Source organism: Micrasema longulum, unplaced genomic scaffold, assembly GCF_059751315.1.
Source record: "Micrasema longulum isolate JH-2025_06_02 unplaced genomic scaffold, ASM5975131v1 h1tg000607l, whole genome shotgun sequence".
NCBI lineage: Eukaryota > Metazoa > Arthropoda > Insecta > Trichoptera > Brachycentridae > Micrasema > Micrasema longulum.
In genome coordinates this window covers 390,198-410,219 of record NW_028277803.1, presented here as the reverse complement: position 1 = coordinate 410,219, position 20,022 = coordinate 390,198, and the positions used below count along the sequence as shown (strand labels likewise).

At 33.2% G+C, this 20,022-nt stretch overlaps 1 protein-coding gene across 3 annotated transcripts in view; it reads right to left on the bottom strand.

Annotated features, from left to right (window-relative positions):
- The window catches only part of HnRNP-K (Heterogeneous nuclear ribonucleoprotein K), a 174,262-nt gene that overhangs the window by 98,745 nt on the left and 55,495 nt on the right, over window positions 1-20,022 (bottom strand). Inside the window, exon 1 of one of the 3 annotated variants that reach the window (XM_088228783.1) lies at window positions 6,991-7,159. The exons of 1 other annotated variant lie outside the window; for it this stretch is intronic. The gene's annotated coding sequence lies outside the window, so the exon portion shown is untranslated. Of the gene's footprint in view, window positions 1-6,990; window positions 7,160-20,022 lie in introns of those variants that run through there. One more of the 3 variants, XM_088228784.1, reaches the window with a different exon arrangement.

The following is a 20,022-nucleotide window of genomic DNA, read 5'->3' as shown; positions in this document are numbered from 1 at the left end:
TAAAAATAATAATTCCAAATCTAGTACTTATTTTGTATTGCATGTGTATACTTTTTTTTGCCAATAAACGCCGCATTTCGGCACTGAACCTGAATAACAAAATAATTACGGTATTTCTAAAAAAAGGCTCTCTAGTTCTAGAAAATATGACAAAATCAACAATGTTACGTCAATTTGCGAAATGATATTCTAGTAAATGTATCCGCAGTGGCACGCTAACGGCGCCCCGTAGCGGTAAATCAGTTGCGGGTTCGTAGAATACTCCGGGTCGGTTACCGTCGCGCGCCGAGCCGGTAGGGCGCCGTGACGTCACCAGGCGTCGGGACGTCCTGGCGCCGCCGACGGACACTGCACGCACTCAGACATCCAGTAGAAAATAATTACCTACCTTCAAATATTGAAACATACATGAAAAAATAATCATTTTCTAATGGTTAGATTGTCAGATATTTCAGCGGAGGTGGACTACCCGTTTGAGAAGGAAATATGAAAGTAAAGGCATTTACGGTAATAATGACGCATTGTATTTGTCCGCCTCGTTGTCAGGCAAGAGGTCTTGTAATCGATTCGCGACATAAAATATTTATTTAAAAAGATGTATTTACATTAGAATTTTCATAGCAAAATTATAAAATAGCCTAATGTATAAAGATGATGAGATTCCCGAAAGGACGAAGAATTAAAGAAAACTTATTGATTTAAAAAAAAAAAGATTTAGTGTTTGTTGTAATAATGCAGATTTATAAATGAGCAAACAGAAATAAAAATAATTGTTAATATAAGTTGATTCGCAAGATACAGAAATATAATATAATTCGTTAACTTATACAGACGCATTTCACAAATGGTGTGTGTGATGAAGATAAATTATAATAAAAAAATAATTTCATCATAAAATATTACGAATATGAAATTTCATCAATATTTTATGTATGTCCAAATGATTGTAGACAAGGCTGGAATTCACTTCCTAGCGAGTTATTTACAATGAACATTGTTGCAACAGAAAGGAACGTTTTTGTGAAGGCAATATAGATTAACAAATTACACCAGAGATGGAGAATACCTTAAATAAGGGAATATGGAAGTCTAGGCATTTACAGGGCTTATGACCTGTCATTGGCTGTAAATGCCTAGACTTCCATATTCCCTTATTTAAGGTATTCTCCATCTCTGTTGTAATTTGTTAATCTTAATGACTCCCGAGGGGGTGAAATCCAGTTTTTTGACTACGAACATTTGGACAAACTCAAATATTGCAATATAGATGTCTAGGCATTTATAGGGCTTATAAGCTGCCATTGACCGGTCTAAGCGGCAACTTTACACACTGTGTAACATTCAATAAAGGTTTAAGCTTTTTCACTTCACAAAAGTCAACAGATTAAGAACTGAGGAAGTGTGGATATTCAAACGTGGTCAGAATGGTGAACGCTATAGTGTGTAAAGTGGCCGCTAAACTAGCCAGTGACAGATCATAATCCATATTCCCTTCTCAAATATGTTTTCCCTCTCTGTTGAAATAAATTTTAATGGTATTTCATAATCAAATGGTCGTTTATGAATACTTTCACAAGATTCTTCGAGTGGAATGGTCTTCAGCAAGCGGATTATACTCGACTTGTCAGTGAGTAATGTCCGCTTTAATATTAGCTAAAACTTCTCCAAAGAGTAATGACGCACGTAAAAAAAGCGCTACTGATGACAGAAACGTCCGGGAAATTTTCACAATATTTTCCTTAAAACACAGAGAAAGTTCCAACTCCAAAGGCGGAATCAAAGCAGGCAGGCGAAATTTTTAACTGGAATATACCAAGTTAATATTGTAATATGCCTGCCTTTCCCTAAATGAGTTTTTTTGCCAAAAACTCGTCGGAATATTATACTTTTTTATTAAATAAATAAAGGAAGAAAGCCAAACGGCTACATTTTTCAGAACTTGAAATAAATATCTTCGTAGACAAGATACAAAAGAAAAGGCAAATAAAGAGGTTTTAGCGCTTTAAATTCGTAAAAAATAACGTTTAATAAATATTTAAACAGACGGAATTTATTGTAAATGTTACAAGTGTGCGATAGCGAATGATAGCGAATGGTAGACTCAAGGTATGTAAATGCCGAAAATTCAGAGGATCTTTATGTGATCACACGATTCATACAATTGAGGACGAAAACATTAAAAGCAAGATGTTAGAAATGATAAAAATTCTATCAATTATCTATTATTTCAATTTGATTTTACTTAGTCTGGGAAGCAACAAAACAGAATCACAGAATCAAACCCTTACCCCGTTTTGTTTGCCGTTTACTATGCTATGATACATTTTCACCTATCCTATCTATTATGTATATGTGGTTTCGCCAACGAAAATGAGATCTCGGAGATACAAGTTCTTCAGAACAGAACTCAGAAACATTCTTGGACTGAAATGGGATTCCCGTGTAAAGGATATTTACAGGCAGACAAAAATACTTACTTTGAAAGTAAGGACAATGCATGACATTACCAACACTATTTTGAATATTATAAACTTTTCTGCTCGCAGAAATTTGAAATACACATTTAATCATAATATTCACAAACACAATACACGAAACTTTAAAAAATCTTTATGTATATAAATTTCGCTCTACGAAGTTCGGTAAAAAGTATCTGGACAATATTGGCCATTTTCAATGAAAAAAACTAACTATCTAAAAGTGTTGCAATAAAAAAACATTATTTAAATCTTTTTGATAGCGATAGTTATTAATATGATTCATATAAATGATGTATGAGTTTGTGTACTGTGTTTTATGTTTCTAATATAAGGTTTTCTTACTATTTTGGATAGTATTAACTGTATTGTATTGTCACAAACATGTTTTCTTTTTATGTACCGTCCCGAATGCGTTTTTTTTATAACTCCTGGGGTGCTATTCTAAACCGCTCTCGCGGGACGAGAAAACAGTTTTTCCCGTGTATTTTGTATGTAAATACACGAGATAATACGGCCGCGAGAGCGTTTGGAATACCATCCCTGGGAGTATAATGTCTTGTCCGTGTATTATAGGTTTTGTTAATAGTAGAAAAATAAATTTTAAAAAAGAAAAAAAATAAAGGGCTAATTCCTTGATCATTAAATATTTCAGTTTAACTGTTTGTTGATATCGAATTTTTTAAACAAATTAATGAAATTTCGTCAATAAAATCAAAGGATATCGCAATATTATAAGTGTCGAAGTTGACTCAAAATTCTAAACAGATTTCCCAATTTTCGAGCACTAAATTCGAGATGGCATTATTTACTTGCAATTATTGTATTTTTTTTCCTTTTTGGGTTGATTGGGATCTATTTTCAGAAACTCTATCTACAATAATAAAACGGAGCCCCACAAAGCTTGTAATATTTTCATAACTGCGACTGACATATTGATTTATATGGTGGTAATGGTACAAAAATATATCTAGTCTGGAATTGATGAGGCCAATTTATGAAAGCTAAAAATAACATTGCACGTGACTATGGATTCCGAAATATATTGCCGGGAACATCCCCGATTTTACATTTGAATGTTCTCGTACATAATTTCCGTTATTCTTTTTTCGCCATCAGCGAGAAAATCAACTTTTACGTGGAAATGGTGCTTTTTTGTTATACGTCGTAAAAATTTCACGATAAACATCTCCTTAAAGGATACCAAATTTTTCGTTCCGTTTAAGGAAGAAATTTTCTCGAGTTTTGGTCAGTCGATAAAAAAACATGAAAAGCTTACAAAACAAAATAAATTTATTTACTAAAATATTTGTCACGTAGACGGTTGAATGAAACAGTTGAAAAAGAAACACGGTTACCAATGATGAAAAATAAATAGACCCGTTAGCAACATTTAAAATATAATAAATATTGCGTTGCCATAGACAATTTTAAAAACAAAAGAGATATATATCACGATACACATGCAATCATTTATGTAAGAAAAAGATATGTATGTATTTATTTAGTTCATATTATTTTAGTGTAACTCGTTTACGACACTAGTTGGCAACTGTACTTAAATAAAACAATTTATCTACTATTTATCTTATATTTCTGCGTAGCATCAAGTATAGTCATGAAAAATGTCCGCTAAAGAATGGAGACACAGAAGGCAATTACCTACGAATCGAAATGCTATTTTATTCGCGCTAGTAACGTGTCTATTTCATTGATAATGTTTTTTGTGTTTTTAATTATTAAATAAAATATTTAAACTATTATAAGGGTATACCTACATGGAAAATACTTGCTAATGGCCGTGGTTATTTTATTCTTTAGGTCATTGTTATCCATTCAGCCGTAATCTTTATAATTTCTAAATTTATTTCAACAGAGACAAAAAAAAAACATTTTTGATAAGGTTCTCAAAAATGTTTTCCCTCTCTGTTGAAATAAATTTAAATATGAATAACTCCATAGGGAGGAAATCCAGCCAGTCTGCAAGCATTTGGACATACTCAAACATTGTTGCATTATAATTTCATTTGTATGCACACATGTTGCGAAGTTCATGTCAATTTGAATTAACACCATCTAAGAAAGGGCTCGAACGACGCCGTTGGTATTTATTATTTATTTAAGGGTTGAGGCACCAAACAGCGTGACTTGTGCACGCGATTGAGAATTTATGTCGCATAGGATAAACAGGGTATATTAATATAATTCGTGTATGTGTTTACTCGGAACACAGCACCTTCGTGCTAATAACAAAATATTAAACATAAACAAGTTTGCATTCACGCGAACGCAAGAAAAGCAGAAGAAAAATGACTTTCATTTTGCTAATTTTTATTAAAGTCATGATATAATTTGGATACATTTGTGGATATAGTATTACCATAAAGAATTCTTCTCCATTTATTATCATTGTTATTTATCATTATTATGTCAAACAACATACAATATTTTCATAATTTAATAAATGCATGTTTGTCCTAATCTGTACATGTGCTTATTAAAATGTATGTCGTGTTGGTTTTATATTTTTGTGCAACAACTATGGTGAAGGTGTATAGTGGGTTTTGAATGTTGGTTTGCTTGTGGTTTAATTGGTGTCCTGATGAAGAGACGGGTACGTCTCGAAACCGGTAGACATAGAAAAGTCGGTAAGTGGTTATATACAAATATTCAATAACATTTAGTGAATTATTTCATGTCTTGGAATGCAAACATTACTAAGTACATAGGTACCTACTGAAATTCAATATATTTGAATATAATTTATAATTAGATTTGGAATTCAATGATAAACAAGTACCTTGGTTCCTACTTATCAACGGAAAGTTACACCATCTTTTTTACTTTTATCCAAACAGTTTTTACACGTTTTCACGCACAATCAGGCATTTGGATTTTTAAATGGAATATCAAGCTCGCGTCAAAACAGGTAAAAAAAAAATATTCTTGAGAAAATGTAGACAAATCTCAATTTTGTCTTATTTACCTCATAATAATCATCACTTTAGATAAGAGTGCATAAGTAAATGTTTATCATTACTAAATGAGTGATTTTGTTTATATACTCGTACATTTCTTACAATGATAATGCACAAAACATTAATCATTCATGATACAAAGATAAAAATATAATGCAGACAATTAAGTTTTGTGAATTTCTGAAGCGTACGAATATAAGCTTAATTATGAATAATTTAAATAAAACGCCTCGAATTTAAAACGTTTTCGCTCAGCCGCTCGTACAACAGATTGCATGGTGTGTGATTTTTAATCAGAATCGTCTTTAGGGGAGAAAGCTGAAATCGGTGGGGGCAGGAGAGAAGGGGAGGTTAAGGCTGTACCCGCGAAAGTTAAATGTGTACATTAAAAGTTTAATTAAATTGACTCGGGCCCGTGCGCTCACTTTTCTTACTAAATCGTCATTTGTAACGTTAATAGGGATCCGAGAAGCGGCGAATCTGTGACCTTTAGTCAATTTCAAACTGTTAATAGGGTCGTGATTATTTTGACGTACATTTTTAAGACTAGAACATTTTGATAAAGGGACGCAAACATTGTATTTACAGCATGCTGCGGTCATCCAAATCAAATTTATCAATTGAGAGAGAGAAAATCTAATTTACAGTATCAAAAAATGTAGACTGTTATAGAGTAATAATTATTCTTGCGCATAAAAATATCCATTAACTGCATTAACTAACATAACCAAAACAATACAAGGATAATAAAAAAATATAAAAAAATATGGGGCAAAATTTTGGATTATCGATTGGCAAAACTTGCCCTACTAAAATTACTGAGTTTGGAGTTTTACAGTCTATTTTCAAATCATTTTTAACCGCGGAAATATCCGACGTAATTCTGTATTTTACCAAGCTAACGAGTTAGTGGGATTTCCAGACCTAAATAGTTCAAATCAATATCTGTTTAACATTACGAAATTCGTATCCGTTCAATCACATTCAAAGCACACAATGGTAGTGTTTTAAAAGGCAATGAGATATTTTGAATGATAGTGGGAAACTCCGTGCATTTTTAGCATTGAAGTCTCTATTGAATTAAACGGTTATTGCGAGCCATTGTTTATTATTTAATGTTGATTCATTGATTTCTAAATGAAGACGCCTCTATTATATTAATAATAGAAGTGAACTTTGTAACTAACTGTTTTTCAATAAGCGTCGAAAGAGAAATTGACACAAATAGGCGATGAATGAGCTGTCGGTGTATGCGGAAAAATAATAAATTAACCGTTAACGGTGACGAAAATATAGGCATTTTTACATTTTAGGCTCCATTTATGATAACAGTATTCAGAAATCCGAACACGTGACCAAAATCGATACAGAAACGACATTTTGGACAAAAACAAGAGTGGCGTAGGCTTATCACAGTGTTTTATTATAAATTCATATCAGGCACCCACACACGTGAGGCGCGCACATTCCGCGGTCAAGGCACGGCACTAGAGATCTCGACGCTCGTTACTCAATATAAATAAGATCAAACGTACGCGATGGTCCACTGGGCTTGACGGTCCTCCCACGAAGAAATAGTCTAGAATCCAATTCCAAAAGGCGCCAAAACAAAGCAACTTGTACACAATGTAAGTTCACTGCACTATGGCTCTACACTACTGTAACGTCCGCTCGGCTCGCTAGACTGAGGCGCTGTGATGACTCGTCTACTCGTCTACTGTCAAATATTTAGTCGTGCGAACTGCGAAGTAGGGCTGTCTCTTCTGTGTTCCATTTATCAGCGCGAATTAATACGAAATTACAATTACATCACCATTTTGAAATCCACTATTGAATCGATTGCTTTAACAGCTTTTTATGGGTTTTTGTTTAAAAATAGTATACAACGTTTATTAATATTAATTATGCTACTACGTTAATTGTGTAGCAAACGACTTAAAAAAAAGCGTTAATTGCAAGGCGCGGCTCTTAAGGACTTCTACCTAGACCTTTTCTCGGTAAATCTGAGTGAATTTTTTTTTTGCAAATGGTAAATGTTACACAGTGTGTATCGTTCACCATTTTGCACGTATTTTTATTTGTTTGCTTAAGAATTTAATTAATTTGTTTGGTTTATGTGTTATATTGATATATTTATTTTAAAAATGTTAAAATCTTATTTTAGTCCCGAATCAAATTTTAGTAACTCCCGGGAATGTAAAACATTGTTACTGTATAGTATAAATAACAAATATTTAAAAATGTTTCCACTCCTCAAACATTCATTGTAAAAAAAATATTAGTAACCAATAATTTAGCTTAATAAGCGAAAGCTTTTACACTAGCGACATTTACGTATGCATAATTATTTCAATAAAAACGTGTTTTATATTCACGACTTTAACATTGAATCTTTATAATTAATAAAAAATTAGAATGAATTATTAATTACAAAGAAAAAGATTAGTATTAATAAAATAAATACAGCGCCTACTAAGTAACGGCCGGAAAATGAAAAATGTCAACCCTATTAAGACGTTCAGCAGCTATCATAGTTTGGTCGTATTTATACTGTATGATAAATACATATTCATATATTCTTCAATAGAGTTAAAGGACATTGGATTGAAGTACCTTTTTGTGTGTAAAGACTTATTTACATAGTCGCAAGTGTCGTTGGTTACCAAAGGTGAACCATAAGGGGTATCGAGAAATTAATTTTAAAACACGCGTGTGTTCGTGTGTGCTACGTACTTATCATTTTTAAAAACCATAGAGGTAAAACAACAAATAATAATTTTAAAAAAACTATAGGGAAATATGAAGATTTTTTTTACATTTTTAAAGAAATAAAAGTATATGATATACTGTCCAGTAAAAAAATATATTTTTTGCTAATTATTAGCAACATAAAAAATATTTTTAAATTTGTAATTTTGAATTCCCGCAAAAACGGTTATTCCATTGGCCGCGCCCCTAATACGTCACGATTATTGTTATTTGTTCCGGGCCGTTGGAATTTGTTTAGAGCATTATCACAAATCTTGACGTCACAACAACCAAGGCAAAACACGTCGCGTTTTTCTAGCAACGTTTTTATATTAAATTTCTTTTTTACATTTATGTGTGAAAAAAATTCTCCACAATATCCATGTTGATTTTGAGAATACAATTATTTATTCTAAATCCATTTCATATATTTTAATCGGTATTCGTAGTATGTAATATTTCCCTATTACAGCAGAAAACCAAAGAAAATCACATTTTTGAAACAAGCAACATAATATTTTGAATATAATAGCAACGACAAATTCAAGAAAGGAGTGCTGCGTTGGTTTGGACCTGTAGAGCGAATGAACAGCGAAAGAACAACTAAAAATATTAACGACGCAAATGTTGATGGATATTAAAAAGGGGCGATAGACATGAAATGAACAAACCCAACAAATACTTGAAAGTATTTTATTTATTTAACACTTTATATACATATTTAATTTATATACAAATAAGGGGGGCATATTGAAAGGGTTCTCTCATTACTAGATTCATTGGAGGATTCAAAATATTGCGAAGAAGTGATAGAATGTTAATGTTTCTTCTATGCCTGATACTGAGCCAGTGCATTTGCGTGCGGTATTCTGTTATGTGGTCAAATTTGGGAAGATAAAAGATATAACGTATACAAACATTTTGCAACCGTTCCAACTTATCAAGCAGTTCAGAATTAGCATTTGGGTAACAGACATCTGCATAATCAAGGAGTGGGAGAAGTAGGCTTTGGTCTAATGTTTGCTTAACAGTCATTGGCAAGAAATTCTGCGATCTTTTAAGTGAGTGCAAACTGCTTTAAAGTTGATTCGTTAACCTGATCGTGCCACTCTAAATGCTTATTTATGACAAAACCTAAGTTTTTGACGGAAGTCATGAGAGGAATTTCTGTGCCATTTATTTTATAAAGGGGAGTGTGGGAACAGTTGGAGTAATCAATGTTCTTCATGTTATTATCTTCAGTATTAAGGAAAAAAAAAAGTTAACACCCAAGTAAGACTATTAATAATTGTCCTTAGAGCTAAGGCTTTTTTAGTTATTTTTTTAGCTTTTTTGCCCATATTTAAGTATGATTAACTGTGTTCATGTATTACGTCATGTACAAACGAAAGTTTGTTGATAGTAAGCTAAAATATTAAAATAATTTACTTTATGCCAGTAGTTACGCCCACAATATACTTTGCCTACTCCGCGCCCTTAATTCGCTAGGTAGGTGTATGATTTTTTCCTCAGTACTCAATGAACGTGACATGCATACTTGCGGTTTAAAAAGGCAACATTCTATCTGTAGGGCACTGAATCGATGCGCCGCATGCAGCTCATCTAATTAATTTGTCGCATGAAACATTGCAGTAAATCACATCGGAATGACGAAAATGGCACTAGGGTTGATTCGTCACCCAAATTAATTAGCAGAATCAATTATTAGGTACGGTATTACCAGTTGGGGCCTTTCTTGTAAAACCAACATTAAAAAAAATTAATCTTTACAAACCTCGGCTCTTAAATTAATTAACAGATCACCTAGAATTGATAAGGAAGAGGTACCCGAACTTTTTAAAAAGCAAGAGTGCCTGTCCGTAAATGCTATTCTAAGGCTCAAATTTGTTACTAGATACCGATTTGATAGTAACTACCAGAAAAGGATGAATGATGAATATCTTCACAACAATAAAGGTTTCAGCTCTTTAACTTCACTAAAATCAACAAATGGAAGAATTGAAGAAATATGGATGTTCAAACATAGGCAAAATGGTGAATGTTACAGTGTGTAAAGTGGCCACTTAAACCAGCCAATGACAGGTCATAAGCCCTGTAAATGCCTAGACTTCCATATTCCCTTATTTGAGGTATTCTCCACCCCTGTTGTAATTTGTTAATCTTAATGACTCCCGAGGGGGTGAAATCCAGTATTTTGTCTACAAACGTTTGGACAAACTCAAATATTAAAATGGTTAATGTGTAACAAAGCTTTATATTGATTATCATTTAATGTCAGCTATTTTAATTTTTATAAATACATTTTGTGTGCAAATTAGGTATGCTTTTATTTCTTAATAATGTTTATATTACTTTTTAAATTTATATAATTTCTCTAACGTTTCTCGCTGTAACGGAAAAATAAGAAACCTGCCGACAAGCCGGTTTCGCGGTTTCGTGGGTTTCATTATTTTTCCTTTTGTATTTTCTGTTCATGTTTTTACCTTCTTTAATAAAAAATAAAATAAATGGCAAAACTTACTAAAAAACTAACGTCACTAGGCGGACATTATTAGCACGCATACTTTATTAACGAGATGCTACTACAGCATCGGATTTAATATCGAAATTAAATTGAAGAGAAGATTGAGAAATACAAACAACTAATTTTAAAAGTGTATTTTTCTAATCAGGAAGCCGTGCCAACGAAACGCCTCGGAATTCGAACGCTAATAAATCAATTTAGCGCATTTCATAACAACTAGCACTCATTTGAAGAAAATTTATGAACCTGGACGAGAAAAAACGAAGAGAAAGACAACTTACATTTTTCACCATCAGTGAGGAATGTGGAGATACGTAAATAAAATTTAAAATCAAGATGACGCGAGAGTCTCGTTTAGTTATCTGTGTAGTCAGTGACCTGTATCAAGATAATTATATTAGACAGTAAAATACCAAGTTGTGCAGAGTGACGAATCCATTGGGAATCATTTTACCTCTTTGCTCTCTTTAAATGTGGGTTTAACTTTCAGATTTTGCCGCATCATCCATACTTTTATTGAAAACTACAGGCTACCGGAATTCTAAAAACATTCATGAAAAATGTTCATGCTAGTCTCAAACAATACTACTCGCGGCGATATGTAGAAGGTATGTGTTTTTAAATATGGATGAATTTGGCAGCACTCGTAATTTACGGTTGCCTCATGCACGGAGGGTTCCGGGTTTAATTCCCAGTGAGATCACAATAAATAAATGTGAATTTGAATAAAATCAATATTTGAAGCACTAATATTGTGGTTTTATATATTAAATAATAATATAACTGCGTATTCAGTTTGTGTAAAATCACTAAAATAAATTGAATATGCCGCCCGGTTTCAGAACATGACATCCCTTGTCAAAGCTTAAAAATAAACACTAAATGGTTTAAATCTTACCAAATAACAAGCTTCTAAAATACATCACCTGCTAACATGTGTTCAATGTTTTACGTCTTGGCTACTTTCAAGCTTTGAAGTTCTAATATGTTGGGTATTCACTACTGTAAATCAGCCTCTTGTAAAATACATAATATTCAATTATTTGTACATATAATTTAGACCAAGAACACTATTTTACAAGTTTGGATTTTGTCTAAGGGAAGAGACCATTGCAGGAGACTCCTGCGAGACATTGATAGATTTATATATTACTAAGCGTGTTGTCGAGATGTTTATTAAAATATATGTTCATGCAATCATTTATATTTTTAGTATTCTTTGATAATATACATGTTTCTACTTTCCATTTTATGCTGTATCCCAACTCAACACAAGGCTCTTGGCCTAATAGAATTAGAGATTATCATTTATTTATTTTTTTAAATATGTATATTTGTATGAATTTAATAAATTAATACAAAAAGCAAGCATTCCTAAGATACTGAAAGCGGATTTAAACATCGGACATGAATCACTACCACGACATCAAAACCCTTTAAAAAGATATAATGGTAAACATAATTATCATCATTCCCCTTTTCGCATCCAGTGGTGCATAGGGCACTGCATTTGTAAATCAAATGCAGCGTATTTAGATTATCTGTTACACGAAGGCAGGGGATCAGTCCTACGCTTCAGGTGCCAGTCCAGGAACAATGAAATATTGCAGTTCAAACAATCTTCAAAACCGATGTTCACGTCCACCCTGTCAGGAATCGTCAGCACGTCAAGAAGGAATGGTCAGGACGAGGCGGACTTATCTACACTCGGTTTCCTTTTTCAGTATTTTTATCTGAGAGAAGCCATCGAGACGAAAACACTCATCCGGGATTTTGGTACTATTTCACGCGTAGAACTGTATTCTTTTTTGGTAGGTAGGAAGAAATTGCCTTAAGGCAATATGCCCGCCCTTATATGTATATAAATTGTATATGTATATGAAGTGTTAAATAAATAAATAAACATTCTTCATTCGCCTGGATACAAGCGAAAATATAATATTAGAGTGAAAATACAGCTAACGTTAGCAACTTCTTGAAATAAGCCCCTTGTATATTCGCGTTTTGTAAACTGCTTAGGCAAACAAATTAGCGATGAGAGATTTAGGTATAATTAATTGCGGAGACAGAGGGTTAGGGGAGGTAATTGATTATTTGATAAGGCGATTGGCATCTGCGCACGCCGAAGCAATCGAAAGCGGATGATGATGGGATGATGGGATGCTCGCACAGTTGCAGGATAATCGGTATTATGTTTAAAGTTCGAGTCTGAACACCGTTGTACTGAAAAGAACAAGGGTTTAAAGCAGAGGTTCCCAAACTTTTTTGTGTCGTAGACCCCTTGCCATGTTTTTCGGTTTTTGGTAGACCCCCTACTTACCTGATATTGATTTTTCATAAATTTCTAACTGAAGTGAAAACTTAAAGTTAAAACAAATGTTAAGTTTTATACATTTATTAATTGAATTTTAATTAAAACTACCCAAATAAAATTTTGTATCTGTTATATAAAATAAACGTAACATAAAATAAACTAAGCATTAAGTCAATGTTTTTAGTGGGAAGGATGAACCTGATGCTTTAATAATAAATTATCAACATTTGGCGTCAATTTTGTCAGGTTTAATCTTAAATTTCCTCGGCCAATAATGTCCAGTCTGATTCTTTATTTCGTTAGGAGATTGGTAACAACGCTAAACCCCCTTTCCACTAGGTATGACGACGGAAAGGAAATTAGAAATTTCCTCGCTGTATTACATAATACAGGATAAGTAACGGGTATGTTTTTTTGCAGCCAGAAGTACTATCAGTGTATGTTGAGATGCACTATCGTAGACCCCATTTTCATTTCATGGAGCCCCAATTTTGTTTTTCGTTGACGTAGACCCCTTGCAGGTTGTCATAGACCCCTGGGGGTCGATATAAACCACTTTGGGAATCACTGGTTTAAAGGATATAATACATCACTGATAACATACCAATGATATTTCAAATTAAGTAGGTGTCTTTTTTTTACGAGACATTCACACATTAATGAGATTTCCGGGGCACTATAAAGACGCGTTTGTTGCGAGTTGTGGAATGGGCATTCACTGGAGCAGGGGAATAATATGCAGCAACAGCAGCTTTACAAATATACTTTTCATCCTTCGGTTTAGTTCAGTCCGAACATAGACACGGGTTGTGTATTGAGAAGGCCGCATAACTGGTATTCCTCTTTAAATATTTTACCCTGAAGCTAGACATACTGATTTGAATTGGGTTTGGGAGGCATTGGTCAAATGTGCTTATGAAGATTCCTCGACGTCTGATGATGTTTCAATAGTTAACTTGATAAGAAATTTATTTTTGTTAAATCCTTTGTAATTTTCGTAGTTAAATAAACATTAAATATATATATAAGTGTATTCAACAGGCTATTCAATTAGGTTTCCGATACAAAAAAGATTTTTTGTATCGGAACACATTTTTAAGTAGATATTATTTTGTGACGACCAGATTAAAAATTGAACGCGTAACCTCATCCAAGGTAGTCAAACGCGTTTGCCACTACATTATAAGGCGGACAAAATTAGAGTTGATAAAAAAATATTTTTTACGCGTTTAAAAAATCCCAGTGTAAGTTATTCAGCGATGTTGTGTCCAAAGAATTTACAGTAATTTGTTTAAAAAATGGCAAACCGGTTAATCTAGGAATTCACGAAGTATTTCTATAATCGGTTATTTTATAAGGAATGGCGAGTGGAATTAATGTCGTTGGTTGTTAATATAAATGATATTGCACGTTCTCGTGTAGAAGCGGACATTGCGAGCTGCGAGTTGCGAATTGCGGTTCGTCCCTATTTGTTTGTGCAGTTTGCAAGCAGACGTGAACTTCTGGAAAGTGGAAAGCTTCGTTTGTTTGCCGGCTTGTGTTAATTGCCAGGGAATATTATGCATTCAGAACACGGTTAACTGAACAAATACATTAATGCAGCGAAAACGGTATAACTGAGAAGCGAAGATTACACAAATGTATTTTTTAGCGTTTCAATATTTTGTTTACGTCCGATTTAAAATGTATTCGAGTGGAAATTAGCCAGCCAACGCATTTGCCTGGCAATGCCCTGAGGTCCACGGTTCGATTCCCGGTACGATCAACGTGAATGTGTATTTGATAGGTGGCTTTTCATTGCAATATTTCATAGTCCCTGAACTGTTGATTCATTGCCGCTTTTTCAGCAAAGCGAATGCAGCTAGAGGCGCGATGTACACGTCTTAATAAGGACACGGGAGATATAGCAACCGTAATAAGCCATAAGGACTTATTATAGTCCTTAAAATATAGCATGATTAGAATGACAGTTGTCAGAAAAACTGACGACATAACTTTGTAGAAACGTCTAAGTAGTGATTTATATTGACACGCGAAAAATCATTCGTAGTGGTATGTTAATTTATTTTTTAAATATGATTTATGTTAATTTATATTGACATACAAATCAACATAAATATATAAAATCAGCTTTAAAACTAAAAAAAAACTAAAATAAACCTAATTATTAACGACGTTTTTACAAGGTTACGTCATTTTGCAAAAACGTAGAGATGGGACAAAATTGGTCAATGTAATTTGATCGAATAAAAAATAATTCGTTTGATAATGTTCACGAAAAAAGTATAAATGTCTTATTTTTTGGTGAATAATTGTATTCAACACACTATAATAGGCTTGTCTTTGCGTTTTTATATCAATTTTCGGAAACAGAGTTTCATATTTGCATAAAAAAACTGATAAAATCGATTTGATCGGTACATGATCAGAGATCAGTAATTTCTGATCTCTATTGCCATTAGTTTGACAGCTGTCATTTTAATCAAGCTAAATTTTAAGGACTATAAGTCAGGTAATATCGTAGATGGTAAAAATAGTAAAGGAAATTGTTGAAATAAACAAATGAAGGACACAAAATGCCGAACACTGTCTAAGTGGAACGGAAAGTCTGCTGATGTCTTTCAATAGTCCGGCTTCTCCTGAATAAGTTTTCTGTGGTTTCCTCTTTAATTAGCAAATGCAAAGTTTCTTTATACGACCACAGCCGACTATCCCTTCAGATCCTCACACAATAATTAGCGGAAAGAAAGAACATACCATTTGGAGTAAATATAAGCATTATACAAAGTAAGCCAGGCAAAAACTAAGTTACACGGTCCCTGAACTAGCGCTTGAGACGCGAGACTGATCATCTTGCCTGCATGTATATAGATAATAGATAAAATGCTGCGATCGGAATACCAAAGCAGTACTTGATGTACCGTTGGGTGCGGAATATTTAAAATATTGCTAAAACAAAACAAACGCTAACACTTTATAACAATATTGACCAGTGTGATTCATGAGTTGATATTATCATTTAATTCAAAACAATCTGTAAAAGAATGCTCTATTTATTTATTTATATATTTATTCAAACAAAGATACATATTACAAAAAAAAGTATCCCTAACTCTATGAGACCAAGAGCCCTGTGTTGAGTTGGAATACAACATAATGCAAAGTAGAAACATGTATATTATTATATTATTAAAGAATACGAAAAATAAAAATTATTGCATGAACATATATTTTAATAAAGATCTTAGTGATATATAAATCTATGCAATGTCTCGCAGCAGTCTCCTGCAACTTTAAAACAAACCTATAAAATAATAACTTATATGTAAATATAAGTTATTACATCATTACAATGGAATTCCATCAAGAATTGTCAATAAATAATTTAAATGAAAAAACTCTTATGATACTTTTTCATGGTCATTATTTCATTTGTAAAACCTGTGTGAAGTCGTTTTCTTAATGGTCCAAATCGAAAATACAAAAAAAGTAGGTAGCTTTAAAAACAATAAATAGATAATAAGATAAAAACGACGATTTCCAAAGACACTTTGGTTTTGACGATATCAAGAAAATACGTGCATTGAAAATTTGACGAAATTTTCCAAGGTATGAAAATCATTATTTTAATTTATCAGCGGAAATCGTAGCCGGGACATAAAAGGCGTGGCAGCAAGATTTGCTAACCACTGCACTACATAGGTAGAAACTTTTATCTATATAATACATACTTTTATTTTTTAAATGTGAGTGCCACTCCAAATATCAATACGTTTTGTGTTTAGTTTTAAAATGGGCAATTATCTATTCTTAACACTTAAAAAACACAACAGCGCGATTGTTGTTTATTACCAATCATATTTTGACCTTTGAACTACCGTGGATATAATTTAGAAACAATAATTTTTCAATGCAAATAAACGCGTGTCTTTCGAGTTGATAATTGGGGTTTTTGGTTTAGACATAAATCATCCACCGTTTGGCATAAACAAGCGAAAAAATCGTAAGAAATTAACCTTCAGCAGCTTCATTACTATTCAAAGTATTGTTGACAAAACCAACAAGTTGGTCTAAGGGAGTATAAAAATTGTTCAGCATTTCCTAGAACCCAGGCGAAATAAACCAGGTGGATCGCACCCAATGATCGATTCTGTTCTTTGACCTCATAAAACCAACAGATGAAAAAAGAGAAAAAAATATGCGTGATAAAATGGATAATGATACATAGTGCGCAAAATGAACATTAGTAATGTAATGTATCCGGATATTTACACAAAATATTCATACGATCAAACAAAACTGTGATGGGTGCTGCACTATTCACTACTTAAGGATGTTTAATTTAATATCTGTAAAACCGCATAAAGAGCCTGAAATGAAAATCATTTATGTTTGAAAGAAACGGCAGAGATTACAGACAATAGATGACGATCCCACCGACAGCAGCTTGAACAAATCAAAGGAGATATTAAATGCAGAGTTTTTGCTGCAAACCCTATCTCAGGTATCGGAACGAAACTAATTTGTTGTTGAGAAAATCGTGGCGAGGAATAATTCAGAGTGTGGATACGTTCACATATTGAAGATGTACAAATTCCGGTTGGGTGTGTGAAGATCTGCAGAAACGGATCCCGTCTCCAGTACCGACCCGCTGACCTCAGGTGGCCGCACCTCGCGGCATCATCATAGTTTTAGAAAGTAATGAGAAATACAACAGGAATACAAGATTACGCAATACCAACGTTTTATGTTCTTCACTCTTTTGTGTTTTGCCCCCCCCCGAGGACACGGCGAGCGTGGCTTACATCAGCGCAGTAGAATCGTGTTTACTCAGTTCATATTTTGAAGAAATATATTTTTTTAAATGAACGAACACAATCTTTATTTTATTTGATGGATAGTTTATATAAAGGCAAGTTTATTTTTGTGCTCATAAGAATTATGTAGTAGATTTATTTTATTTTATTTTATTTCAAAAAATTTACGGACAAATTCCATTTTGAACATATATACGAGTATTATGACAAAAAAAACAAGCATAAAACTAGAAACGAAAGAAAACATGTATAATGGAAAAACATTATGGGATCCAAGTTAATTATCGATTAATTTATAGATGTAAGGAATTTACTGAACATTACTATAATTTTTTTGATTGATTAGTAAATTTATCTCTTTTTTTTAAGCCATGAGATGTTACGAGTATATTTCTACTCTGTGTTTTCCTTCGACTTTTTCTTGCAATACTTTTCTCCCGCACTTTTCTCTCAGTACATAATGTCCAATAGATTTCTTGAATTGAAGGAATATACAGATGTTTAAATATGGGCAGAATGGTGAATGTTACAGTGTGTAAAGTGGCCACTTAAACCAGCGAATGACAGGTCATAAGCCCTGTAGATGCCTAGACTTCTATATTACCTTCTCTAAAATGTTCTTCATCTCTTTAGAGTTTGAAGAAAAATTTGGACAAACTCAAAATATTGTTAATATATATATGTTATGATGAAATGTTTCATTATGTTGATGGATCCCGTCACAATAGATCTTCACAGGCCGCAATGACGTCAGGAGCTTGCATAGCACTGACCCCCAACACTAAGAATTTTGATGGATGCAGAAAACGGGAAAGATCTAGAAAGACATGGCATGACCAAATCGAACGAAATGTTGAAAATGGACATGTCAAAAGTCGGAATAATCGGCGTGCGCGTGTGGAAGATGTTTAGATGTAGAGGAAGCGAGGTCCGTATGCAAATACAGAGTGGTGTGGCGTGCAATCCTCTCTGCCCATCCCTACTGGAAAACGGTGCGATGGTTTGTTTGTTTAGCTATAAATAAGTACCGATATTGAAAAGCGTTCTTGAGATGATTCTTCATCTTCTGATTGCAGTGTCATTGGCATAGGACACTGCAATCATAACACTATGATAACATTTTCGTTTTAGATACCAGTTTCTGGAAATGTGAAATTACGGAAACAAACGCTCTAAATATTTTAGATTGACTCGCGAATCGAACCCAGATCTTGCACGGAAGCACAATGAGTTAACACCACCGGGAAAAAAACACGTGTGGTTCTATGCAAATTAGTCGGATTTATTGCTTAGCGTATGTATTTTTCACATTTATGATTTAACGACCATAAAAAAGAATAAATAGGTAAATATTATGCAACTGTATGTACAAGCCCAACACGTCGACATAACATTTCATAGTAAGTGATTTGATTAATATAATATAAAATATTACATATATCATACTTAAAATAAAATGGAAAAAATGTCTTCAGGTATCACTTTTTCGGGATTTTCTCCGAGGGCATTATAAAAGGTAATTTGATTTAGAAAATGGTGGATAAATGTTCGTATTCCTTTACAATAACTGCCTCAGGGTATATACGAAATATAAGGATGATATTTGTGACACTTTAAATGACAGGAGTCTTTTTTCCCGTTCTTTTGTAACAACTTCATTCCAAGAATTATTCCCAAGAACTTCACAGTTATAATAGGGTTTCCGGATTTTTCTAACGGAATAGCAAAGTCTCGTATCAAATAATATGCTTCAAAGTCCGGATTCCACATAACATATTATCTGTGAAGATCTCTACCCATGTTACAATGTAAAAGTGCTTAATCCCCGAGAGTATTCCCCGTTTACTCTCTATCTGATTCCTTTTGAATTGAACAAATTACAACCCTGAAACATTTTGATTAGGAACATAGCGAGGTTTATTATGAATTGGAAATGTAACAGTTGTACAGTATACGAATTATAATTTATTACGCAAACGAGGTGCTTGGCTTTACCTCCCAGTCGTTAAATTAGTAATAGGAGTTAAAATTCAAATTGAAGAATTTTTTGTTATTATAAAATAGCGATAACCGGTTTATACTTAATTTAATTGGTATACCTATACATAATGTTTGTATTTCGTCTTTCGATATTCATCGGTATCGATTGGTCGATTAAATACGA